Source organism: Cicer arietinum, chromosome 8, assembly GCF_000331145.2.
Source record: "Cicer arietinum cultivar CDC Frontier isolate Library 1 chromosome 8, Cicar.CDCFrontier_v2.0, whole genome shotgun sequence".
Classification (NCBI taxonomy): domain Eukaryota; kingdom Viridiplantae; phylum Streptophyta; class Magnoliopsida; order Fabales; family Fabaceae; genus Cicer; species Cicer arietinum.
Window position 1 is genome coordinate 19,968,079 of NC_021167.2, and position 14,270 is coordinate 19,982,348.

A 14,270-nucleotide genomic window follows, 5' to 3' on the forward strand; every position below is an offset into this window, starting at 1 on the left:
TTTTTTTAAAAAAATTAACGATAAATTTTTTTTTTTCGAAAAACTTTTTACATTTATTTTTCTCGAAAAAAATTGATATTTTTTTGTCAAAAGAATTTCAAAATTCTTTTTTCCGAAAAACTAGTTCAAAATCAATTTTTAACTTATTTTTTAAAAAATATTAAATATATTTATATTTATAAACCCGTTTATAACTGCACTGAACTTGATTCAAAAGTAGTTTTTAAGAATTAAATCAAACCATTAATGTGGTCCAATACATTTTAGTTTTTGCATCATGAACACCATTAGTGGTGGATGATCAATTATATCTGTCATTTGAAGAAAAAAGTTTGGGAAAAAATTTATGTCACAAAGAAGAAGAATTTAAAATATAATGAGCAAATACACTGCCTTTAATACCTATTGTGTTATTTTTTATTTTACTTTTTGTTATCATCGTCGTCATTAGATAATTTTAATTTGGAGAAGAAAATGAACAAAAATGTTCAAGTCATATTTAAGTGAATATCAATTGTGTTGTGTATAATAAAAAAATGAAGAAATAATGATTTCTTTTTTTTGTGGGAGATGAGGAGAAAGCGGAAAAAATGTTTTTATTTTTTATATGTGGGTTAAATGCTCCACTTTTAAAAGGTTAGAGAAAGGAGGAAAACAAGATGAATAATTATTACACTTAAGAAAAAAAAATAATTAAATAATTATTTTTTTGATAATATATTACAATGCTAAACATAAATCATAAAATAGGAGAAAAGTAAAAGAAAGTAGGTTGAATAATGAAAGAGTGGTTGAAGTAAATCAAAATACATAAAATTTATATAAACCCATAAGTAACACGCAACAACTAATTAGTATAAGTTATTAAAGTAAATAACTAACTATTGTTCTTAATAAAGTAAATAACTAACTATTGTTCTTAACTTGTATATCTAACTAATTAATTAATATGTCTAACAACTTATATACTAATATGTTTGGTTAAAGGGGAGAAAATATATTTAAAAAAGTATGTTTGGTTCAAATTTTAAGAAAAAAGAAAATGAGTGCAAACTTTCTCCTAAAGTTGTTTTTGCTCTCCTTTTATTTTGGAGGAATTTGGAGGGGAGGGTAAATATAACTTAAAAATCATTAAAAATACCTCCCACCACTTGAAGCAAACACAAAATCATTATAAATCTCCACCATCCCCTCTTATAATCTTTTTTGAACCAAACATGTCTCTCTACTTCTCATCATTCATTTCCCTTCCGTTAAATCAAACATAGAATAAAAATTCAACGTATTTGAGTCAAAACCGACTTACAAAAACACAAATGATGATAATCTTAAGAATTAGTTGTAAATGTCTTGGTATTTAAAAAAAGTGAACTACATAATTTGTTAACTATTTAACAAAACTAACATCATAGCTTGTAAAAGAACTAAGAAAGAGCTTGCAAAATTTTAACACAACACCTATTGAAAAGATATTTTCCAACTAGGTGGTTTCCTGATCAACAAGAGACACGAAATGTAAATTCTTAATCCCTAATATTAGAAAAGTAACTTATTTAAAATGATTCATGAAATGATAAAAAAAACTATCTCCTTCATCTCAGTAACTCCTTCTATTTGCACACCATATACATTAATATAAAAATCTTGTTAAACCTCATTCTATGCGCAATCACATCATGAAAGAATTTAGAATTGACATACTCTTTTAACCATAGTAAACGAAACTTTTCCCACTGAAAAATACAACTCAAACGTGATAAAGAGTGCAAAAGAAAAATTTATAAAAATTGATCATAAAAATTTGATCATAAACAAAGTCTTGGTAGCAAGAAAAATTTGACTAACATTTCAACATACGAAACGGGCGTAATAGAACAATGATCATAACCAAGCACCACTCCTCCAAAAACAAAAACCTATCCAAACGACTCACTGTTGAATCATCAAGCCTAGACCAAGTAATTATGTGGCCATGTAATAGGATGTCGACAAATGTCGAAGCTATAATTAATTTTAGGAGCAGGCCATATATAAAAGAAAAAATTTAATATATTTTTAAAGTTAATGTATTAAACTTAATTATTAAACAAATAAATTTATAATATCTTTTAATATAAAATTTCAATTACAACAATATAAAAGAAATATAAAATTGACAATAGTTGTTTAGGCATGTTGAGTTCCACGGCGTTTTGAATAATTAAATTCATCAATAATTGTTGTATTAAATAGACTAACAATGTATTTGTGTAAACAATTTAGTTATTTGTAAGTATCATCGTTATCGTTTATTTTATTTATGAGTATTGTCTTAACAATTTTTATTGTTAACAAAGATCTCTCTTTATAGTTGTGTTAGAGACTAGAAGTTTCAAAACAAGATGAATAAATTTAAATAAAAAAGTCTTTTAAGTTTAACTCAATTTTCGCTTAGTTACTTTAAGTTTATTTTTTTCGGAAGTGACCATTTAAATTACATTAATTTGCATAATTAGTCTTTAAGATACATTAAATTATACTTGCAATTCTTTAACTTTAAATATTTTTGAATTACTGTCATAAAATGTTAAAAAACTAACTAAAACATCACAATAAATTGATTATAAAAACTACTTTTCATATGAATAAATTTAAATACACTAAACTTAGGATAATAGGTGTAAACTTGAATAAAGAATATGTGACTGTCATTTTCATCCATAATCGGCTTATTTTCTTGAAGGAAGGTAGAAGCACTTCTATGTTGCATCAAATTATCAATCTTTTTCTATTTGGAATTCATAACGTGTATAATATCTATCACACGTAGCTGCAATTGTTGAACAAAATAATTCTAGCGTCTAAGTGCTTATTGACCAAATTAATTGTGGATATCTTGAATCAATAATTTAATATTAAATATAATTTAATCATTATTTGTGTTAACCATTATTTATTTTCAATACCGGTATATAAAAGCTAAACTAAAAATTAATCTTCACAATTTTATATAAGTTTATTATTTTCACGATTTTATATAAACTAAACTAAAAATTAATTTTCATAGTTTTATTTTTTTTATATCAACTTCTTTCGATACATCTTGATAATTTTTTTTTAAAGTGAAAATAAGGAGGTTGTGATCGATGTGGTGGGGATAGAAGTGTGCAAATATATAATTAATTTCACCGTATTAATAGATTGAACTATATATTTACAATAAATCAGTTAACCAAACTTAATTCAAAAATCTGTTTAACAATTTTAAAATTTTGAAATCTCAATTAATTAAGATAATTTTCTTAAAAAAATATCAAAATTTTTTTTTTCAAAATAAAAAATTTAAATCATTTTATTGGAAAATTTTTGAGAAAAATATTGAAAACAGTTTCCTGAAAAATATTCAATTTTTTATTTTAAAAAATAATGGATATATTTTTCTTGAAAACTTTTCTATCAATAAATTATTTATATCTAATTTTTTTTGAAAAAATAAAAAAAGAAAATTCCAAAAGAATTTCATAATTTTTTTATCCGGAAATATTTACATCTATTATTCTATAAAAAAAATCAAAATTTTTTTAAAAAATTTTAAAACTCTTTTTCCGATTAACTAGTTTGAAATCGTTCTTTAACTAAAAATTTGTTCAAAATATTAAACTGGTTTATATTATAAATCAGTTTTAAATCGGTTTTAGAAGTGCACAGAATTTGATTCGAATATGGTTTTTAAGAACTAAACTAGACATTAATGTGGTCCAATGTTGTTCAGTTTTTGCATCATGAACACCCCAAATGAGGGAGGATCGATTATGTATGTGATTTGAAGAAAAAAGTTTGGGAATAAAGTTATGTCACAAAGATATTGATTCGCACCAACCCAACAAGTTACTACATGAAATTTCTTCCTTTAATTTATAATCAATTTTGGGTTAATAACCTAATACTCTCCATCTAAGAGGATTTTTGAATGTGTTGTGTATATTTTAATTGCTCAAATATAATGCACTAAGATAGGACATAAAAGAATATTGAGAATATATATTGGATATGAAATCTTCATATGTAATAGAGTACATTGAGTCAATAAATTGAAGACTTGTTTTCAAATGAATTTATTTATTATCATTTGATAAATTAGTATTGCAAATATCAGGGGAGAGAATAAGTTGATGAAAATAATTATTGAAACATATTATCTCATCTTGATCCTCAAACAAACTACTTTGAACTAGAAGTTCAATAGATAACTCATTTGTAAAATTTATATAACAAATTATCGGTTGCTAATACTTCAATCAAAATGGATGTCGCTGTTCGAATTTTATATTACAAATAAATCTCAATTGCGCCTGAAACGTGGTAGACAACTCGGTTCCAAGAACAAAAATTCTCAAACAACAAAAATGATCTAAAAAGAAAGATAGTCAAGTGAGGATATGAAAATTTCAAAGATAAAAATTTGTCGATTCCAAAGATAAAAATCTTGAACAAGGAAAGAAGCTAAAATGAAAGATGGCCTAAATGAGGATATGAATATTTCAAAAGATTAATTTGATATAATTGATTTTCAGCTCCTGACGAACTAATCAGGTACCTGTAATTTATGAAAATAAAGAGATCTCAATAAATCAGGTCAAGAACGAAATATGATGAAACATAAATGAAATCAAACGTTGACAATAATTTTTCATATAATTTAACGCTAGATGTGATCAATAATAATGAAGATCATGAATTAAAGTCTATTAAAGATTATAGACAAAGAAAAGCTCAGAAAGTAGAAAAAAGCAATATATTGGAGTTAAGCTTGCATTGTAAAGCGAAAGTCTTTTAGACTTGAAGTATGCATATCCAAATATGTTAAGCTAATTAAATATGATTTATTTTTTGTGTGAAAAGAAAATTAGAATGGTAAAATACATAAATTCAAGACTACTAGCAAAAGACTATCATTGATTTTGAAGAGACATATTCATCTGATGTGTATTCAAAATCTTTTTCATACTTTATTTAAGTTTAGTAGCACATGAAATTTTCAGTTTACATATGAAAGATTTACAATGTATTTTTATAGATTACTTGATAGTGATAATTATGTGAAAATCTCTTAAGGATTTAATTTTTGTGAGACGTAGAATTGAGTTGAAGAGATTACTTAATGAAAAGAAATAAGTCTCTTTATCCTCTTAAACAATCTAGATGCATATTATATAATATTTTTAGTGAATATTAACTGATGAGGGATATGAGATTGACAATGTTTTTCTATTATTAAGAAAATATTTGGAAATTAATTTGATATAAATATTATCACAACTTAGTAAATCAATTTGATTAAAAAAAAATTAGATGAAATATATACTAAGGAACAATACCTTTTTTTGATTGAATACTACAAGAAGAGTATTTGAGTAAGTCGTGAAGCTTATAAAACAAAAGTACTAATATAGTTCTATATGGACAACTCACATTTATTGTGTACTCCAATAGTTCGAAGGTCACTAGATGTGAACAAAGATTGATTTTAGAACTTGAGAAAAGGATTAAGAACTAATTGATCGTGAAGTACCATATTTTAGTTCAATTTGAAGATAATATTGAACATTGTTAATTGTAAATATTTTGATATATTATTTTTTTGTCAATCTATTAACAATATACATTTCTTCACAACACAAAGACATTGGAATGAAATCAAATATATATTTTGTTATCTTAGATATGTAGTTTTATTTATCTAATCCTCACAATGATATTTTATCATTACATGAGCATTGGCCGATCTTCATGGGGACATAGGGTGGCCACGGCCACCCCAAAGTCCCCAATAATTTTTAAAAGAATACTACTATTTTTATTTTATTTTTTGGATAATGTTATTGAAACATAATTTGAGATAATTCGAGACACAAATACAATAATAATATATTGAAATACAAATACAAAACGTGATCCTATTTATTTTACACAGTGTTGTATTTGTGTCATATTTTGTATTATGTTTTGTGTTCCAATAACATTACTCTTTTTTTATAAGATACATTTGAGTTATCATTTGATCAACAAGAATTGATAAATTCGATCCATGTTATGGATCAAATACATCAATTTTTATTGACTAAATTATAACTCAAATATCTATTATAAAAAAAATCGGAGAAAATTGTTCATAAAAAAATATAAAATAAACTAAATTTTTCAACATAAATTCTAACTATGTGAGTTGTGAATTTTATCTAGAAAATATAATTGTGAATTTTATATAGAGATATAAAAATCAAATCAATGATTATAGATCCCAAAAATTTAACCAAAACTAATTAAATTAGATTCATATTTTTTTGATGAGTTGGAGTCGAAGTTGAACTAAACCAATAAATTCGACCTTTATTGATTTGAGATTTAATTTTATTTAATTTTAAAATAGATAGCATAATACTCGAACCAAACCCTTATTTTTTATTAACACTATGTCAATATTGATATCTTAAACAATGTGTTGTGTTTAAATGTATTTTAATATATATATATATATATATTGTTTTTGTCTTTGTAGTTAAGAAAATTATATTAATAGTGTAAACATTTGAATTTAATTTGTATGCATCGACAATGTAAATATATTTTACATTGTTAATTAATCATAACCGTCAAATTAATAAAATAATTTGACTTTTATTATAATTACTTTTAAAATCACATTTATAGATGATTGTGATGTGCTGACAGTGAAAAACTATAAAATTAAACTATAAAATTTTACATTGACAAAAGATAACAATTAAATTATAAAATTTTAGTGTTTAAATAAAAAAAATAGATTTTTAGAAACTAATTTTTAATTATAAAAATTGTCAAACAAAATTTGATTTATTAGCTCTATCTTATAAAGTAAAGAGTTTGATCATCAATATATTTTTATAAATTTACAACTTAAAATTTTTATATACAAAATTATATTATATCTTTTTATTTATCCATTAAAATTTTAAAAATTTAGCCTCCCCAACATTTTCGTTGAAGCTCCGCTACCGTACATGAGACAACTTAAAAATGTAGTTTTGTCAAGATGTGTTATTCTACACATACAAGAAACTTGTGGTTTTTCTTCTAAAAAGGAGTTATTGCAACAAGTTAATGTGAATATAATATCGCATGCACATCTAATTTAGAGAAAAGTATAATAAAGGAGATATGATAAATCTTTCTACAAATACTCTGTCGAGTGAAGCTTTTGTGCAATTAGTATCAAAGATTAACTGTTCTTCACTATATCAGATATAATTGCCTTCATTAAGGAGAGCATTAAATGTATTATTCACTCTTTTTTTCTTCATTAGTTTTTTTTTTTTTTTTGCATTGAGTTTTTACTAAAAATGTTTAAATGAGACATATCCTTAATGAACATCCAAGAGGAAGTGTTATGAATAATATTTAGTGGATGTTCACAAGTTGTATTTGAGAAGAATAATGGAAGACAGCCTTTGATGAAGATGATAATGTACATTATTGTTATTCTAGATATTCTTGTAACTCTATATAATTTAGAACTTATAAATCGGGTTTGAGACTTAAATTTTATATACAAAAATAAAATTTATATTATTTGATCTCTAGATTTCTTCTTCATCTCTCAACTTCTCAAAACTTGAATTGTCTCTACTTTTCTATATCTTATCTTGGTCTTGTTTCAGTTAATTTTACAACAAATAAAAAATATATCAACTTATTAAAAAAAAATGGTAGCCTTGGCTATTCCATCAATAAAAGTAGCATGTCCCCTAATGTCCACGAGCATAAATTTGGGCCCGCGTATTAAGAATTAAGAAAGTAACTTAGATTAGTTTAGACCAATTTATCATCAATTTATTTAATAAAAGTAAAATTCATTAAATTCATGTTTGCAATTTTGCAAAGATATGAAAGAAAACATATAATTAATTGTATCTCGATTTTTCAAAAGAATTAAAGTTTTGAGACAAATTAAAGGCAAAATAACTCATGTGATCTTTTAACTTAATTTTAATTAACAATTCAGTTCTTTTTTTTTTCTTGATTTGATCATTTAATTAATTATAAGTAAAGATTTAATCTTTTATGTCTGAAAATGTCAATAATAATATACCTTTTTTAAATAAATCTATAAAATTCGTCTTCATCTTCAAATAAAATTAAAGAAATTCATTATCAATTTCAAGAAAATTCTTATATTCATCAAATCCATAATTCAAATCTTTAAATAAATTCATATTTTCATCTCCAACAACAACAATAACATCAAAAAGAACTCACTTTAAGATTTGATCTCTAAATGATCAAGAGAATACCTTCGTCTTTCTATCATTCACCAACATTAAATGTGCGTTCTTTATTTGATATATTTGATGTTGTTGTTTTTGTTAGGATGAAAATATGAGTTTATTTGAAGATTTGAGTTATGAATTTGATGAAAATATGAACTTTGTTGAAGATAATAATTAATTTTATGGGTTTTGTTTGAAGATGATGATGAATTTCCTGAATTTCTATAAATAAAGATTGCATTGTTGATATTTTAAGACATAAAAAATCAAATCGTTACTGAAATTAAAGTACACGATCAATTCGAAAAGAAAAAAAAAGACTGAATTATTATATGAAATTAAATTAAAAAACCGCCGGAGACATTTTGTCCAAATCAAAATAATAAAAAATTTAAAGGACCAAATATTTGGGATGGATGGAATATTCAATAGGCTATTTTGTTTGAATTGTACCACCTCTTCTATGCTGAACCGGTCACCTCTTATACATGAATATATGAATAATTGGTTATCACTCCAACAAAAACGTCCATGTCAATTTTGTTAATGTGATAAGGGAAAGATGACAAGGAGGCTAGAGTTTCGATAGAGTACTTTTTATTATGAATTCAAGAGTTACAATAAAACATAAAAACATTGTACTTCCCTTAACCTAAAAATGTAAAAAGTGCAATAGTACATTATTTAACATCTAAAAGTCCAATAACATATTAATAACATATTATCTCACGTTGCATTAACATAAATTGTAGAAAGTTTGTCAATCGAGAAACGAAAAACATACTCCATAATATGATTTAAAAAAATACTTAATAATAAATAATATAAAACTAAAACTTAAGAGATCAAACCAAACGAACTAATATCATAACCAACCGAGAAGGGAAATCGAAGAATGAGTAGTGGCCAAAGAGATAAACCAACATAGAAAGGAGCAACACCCAAAGAGGCAAACTAACAAAAAGAAAGAGAAGCAACCAAAGATGAAGAAGCACCAATCAAATAGAAGAATCAATAAAGAGATGATCAACCAAACAAAAGAGCCAATTGAGAGATGAGCAATAATCATAGGAATTAAAAGAGAACCATCAAAGAAAATAAAACCACAAAATAAACCAAACCAAACTAAAGTCGAACAAAACAAACTTCGTCCAAAGGCCAAAGGTCAAGTCACTTTACAACTTCCACCGCTCCATAGTAGAATTTAATTGCCAACTCTAAAACTTTCAAATGTAAATATATATAATATATAATTGACAACTACAACACCAAATGCCAAAATCCAAGAGAATTAAATAATATTCTTTAAATACAATACGATGTCACTTTATAAACTCAACGACATATATAAAAGAGTGCAATAATGGCCTTCATAAGCAAGCCTTCAAGCAATAAATTCCAATATCCAACAAAAAAGAATTAATAGTACCAAATAAGACATACAAATTATCACCATAGCATGACATATTGTTGGGTAAACACCATAGCTCTTTTTCTTCTAAATGTTTCTTCCAAATGGTAGGCTGAACAAATCTTACATTCTCAAACTCTAGCTTCCATGTTAACAATATTGAGAATTACATAGAACATAAAGATTCAAAGATGATTGAAAGAAGCTCTAGCATCCATTTTAACAATATTGAAAATTACGTAGAACATAGAGAAGAGAATGAGACTATGGTTTCAATAGAATACTATTTGTTATGAATTCAAACGTTAGAAAGAGAATGTACAATCAAACAAAACTACTCTTAATCTAGAAATATAAAAGACTAGACTACTCTTAATCTAAATAAATAAATAACACATTGTCTAATATCTAAAAGCCCAATAACATACTATCTAAAAAATTCACCAAAAAAAGTTACATTTTGAATATTTAAAAAGCCCAATATTAATTATCATTTCAATCTACCAATTAATGGACCGTTTGTTTTTTTGTAATAATTTTTATAGTATTGTTTTTGTTTGTTACAAGTTTTTTAGAAAAAGGTTTTAAAAGTAAAATTTCAAATGAAAAATTGATTTAAATAGATTATTTTAAAGTATCATTTTAAATATTTTATATATTTGTTACAACTTTCTTTGGATAATGAAATTTAAAAAATGATTAAAATAAAATGCTATTTTAAGAAGCTTTTCATAAAAATAATTTTTAAGAAATACCTTTTTTTTTATAAAAAAAAGTTACAAAAATAATTATCATCAGAGCTGTTTTAAACAATTTGAGGATGATGTTCTAATCTTAAAAATTGAATAAAGAAGCACCAAAAACTAAAAAAAAAAAAAAAAAAAAAAAAAAAAAAAAAAAAATTATGCAGAAAAATACAACTTTTGGGAATCAATCCCAAGACCGCATGTGTGAAAATATTATAAGATATCTAATAATTTGTAAACGTTGAGAATATATAATTAATATTTTTAGATTCTCAAAATTTTGAGGTCTTGTGTGGTGGTTCAGTCTACATAGACTATGGACCGAACCTATTTATCATATAGAAATATCTAACAATAAATATCAATTATTGAATGTCAAAATTATTTTTTTTAAATCGATAACAAATAAATTCGAAATAACTCCTATTATTTTTAAATAAATTTGCATAAAAATCATTTTCAAAAATATAAAATCAAAATCATATTCTTTTTAAATCTAAAGCCTATTGTGTTCAATATAATTACAATTTAATTTATTGAGGTCATGCGGAAGCCTACTTTCTGAATAGTTAGAGTATTCTACAATACATACCCACACCTAAAACCTGTCACCCCCTCAATCAATGTAAAAAATATAAGTTTTCGCTTCTATAAAACTTTCAATTTTTTTTACCACTTATTTTTTCACCTGCTCTTTCAAAACTTTAAAGAATTCATCATAACTTTCGAACATTTCCATAAAGTTTAAATAAAAAAAGTAAGTGTACTGGAATTTTTCATACATTCGAAATAAAATTTTTCAAATTTTTGAGAGTTTCGAAATAGAAATTTTTTAGATTTGGAAACTTTCTAGATTTAGAAACTTTCGAAACTTTCCAAATTTTCGAAATGTAATCCATATTTCGAAAATTTGAAACTTCCAAAAATATTCAAAACTTTCAGAAGTTTCAAATTCTCAAAATAAGGATTATATTTCGAAAATTTGGAAAGTTTTGGAAGTTTCTAAATATGCAAAGTTTTTGAAAGTTTCTAAATATGGAAAGCTTCAAAGTTTAGAAAGTTTCAAAATTTTCTCTATTTCAAAAGTTTCAGATTGCTCGATACTTTCGAAAATCTGGAAACTTTCTATTTCGAAACTTTTGTAAAAATTTCTTTCGAATGTATGAAAAATCCGAGTGTCACTTACTTTTTTTATTTCAAAAATTTGAAAATATTCAAAAGTTATGGTGAATTCTTTAACGTTTCGAAAGAGGAAGTGAAAAAATGAGTAGTAACAAAAATTGAAGATTTTATAGAAAGTCAAAATTGTATTTTCACGTTGAAGGGTGGCAGGTTTATGTGTAAGGGTGTATTGTAACACCCCAATTTCTCATTACCCTATTTTAAATAGTATAATGATACAATACTATTTTTTTTATGAATGTTAATATGTGTTCTAATTTCTTTAGGTGTATTTATGTGTTTGCCTTAGTAATTGATTTAAATCATTAATATTAACTATATTTAACTTACGAAATAAATAAATAAAATAAAATAAATAAATATATATATATATATATAAATAAAATAATACAAGGAGTGAATTTGTGTTGCTACACTAGTTGTTACCTTTAGTCCTAATAAAATGAAATACTAATAATAATAATAATAATAATAATAATAATAATAATAATAATAATAATAATAATAATAATAATAATAATAATAATAATAATAATAATAATAATAATAATAATAATAATAATAATAATAATAATAATAATAATAATAATAATAATAATAATAATAATAATAATAATAATAATAATAATAATAATAATAATAATAATAATAATAATAATAATAATAATAATAATAATAATAATAATAATAATAATAATAATAATAATGATGATGATGATGATGATAATAATTGTTATTATTATTATAATAATAATAACCTAGGCTATTATGAAGTATATATACATGTAGCCTTCCAACCAAGCCGCATTCCAATCAGGGATTACCGCATAAAGGAGCCGCCTTCCAATTCCGTCTGATTCCAATTTCCATTTCCAATTCCAACTTCCATTTGCAATTTCCAATCCCAATTCCGATTTTAATACAAAACCACGTAAGGTATGTTATTCCTCCTTTCCTTTTGCTGAGTATGGGCAGGCAATAAATTATTATAATAACAATATATATATCCTTGCAAATTCAGACAACAACAAAAAAAATGAAGGATTCATAAAATAATTTTAGGCCATAAATTATCTATTCAAGGAGGGTCTCGTTTTAAATGTTTCAAAAGGAAATGATAGATTTTTAGGAAATATTATGGTTGATTCCTAATTTTACGAATTCTATGTAGTCAGATGTTTGTGGCATTTCCTTCTCTTCCTTTCATAAAATACTCTCATATTCCATGTCGTCGTTCTTACTCTTACGCCTTTTGTACCCTCTGCAGCTTATTATGTGATTATGGGTTAAAATTGTCCTATTATGTCTCTTCTAGCCCCTGTGTTAATTCTTATAATTTTTATTTTTATACAAAATTATAGTAATATTGTACATGTGTCCCTTTTATTTTTAATTTTTGTATTTTAATAATAGCTCTGATATGACTGAAATACATTAATACTGAACAGGTATCCGACCATACCTTTACGTCCAAAAAAAAAAACTTCATTTTATTTTAGTTATAATTAAAGGTTGCCACAGTATTGATCAATTTAAGTAAAATATAAGTACTATTAGTTTTGTTACAGAGGGCATATTGCTTACCTACTTTTAACATTAGACTATAGATATACGCCATCATTATTTAAATATGAGATTCTATATTATTTTAATTAAAATTAGAAATTGTTTTAGGTTAGTATACTAATTCCTATATTTTAATGATACTAAACATATTTATGAGTTGTAGTACAAATAGTAAATAATTTATTTATTTATTTATTGTATTATTTATTTATTCATTTACTTACTTATTTATTCACTATTTATTTTATTATTTATTTATTCATTTACTTATCTATTTATTTGTTATTTATTTTATTATTTATTTATCCATTTACTTATTTATTTATTTATTATTTTATTATTAATTATTTATTCATTCATTTATTTATTTATTTATTTTATTAATTATTTATCCATTTATTTATTTATTATTTATTTACTCATTTAGTTAGTTATTATATTATTTATTTATTCGTTTACTTATTTATTTATTTATTATTTTATTATTTTTTATTTATTCATTTACTTATTTATTTATTTATTTATTATTTATTTATTTATTTATTCATTATTTATTTATTTATTTTATTAATTATTTATCCATTTATTTATTTATTATTTATTATATTATTTAATTATTCATTTACTTATTTAGTTATTTATTTTATTATTTATTTATTCGTTTACTTATTTATTTATTTATTATCTTATTATTATTTATTTATTCATTTACTTATTTATTTATTTATTTTATTAATTATTTATCCATTTATTTATTTATTATTTATTATATTATTTATTTATTCATTTACTTATTTAGTCATTTATTTCATTATTTATTTATTCATTTACTTATTTACTTATTTATTTATTTATTTTATTAATTATTTATCCATTTATTTATTTATTATTTATTATATTATTTATTTATTCATTTACTTATTTAGTTATTTATTTTATTATTTATTTATTCATTTACTTATTTATTTATTTATTTTATTAATTATTTAACCATTTATTTATTTATTCATTAGTTATTTAGTTATTTATTCATTTACTTATTTATTTATTATTTATTTTGTTATTTATTTATTTATTCAT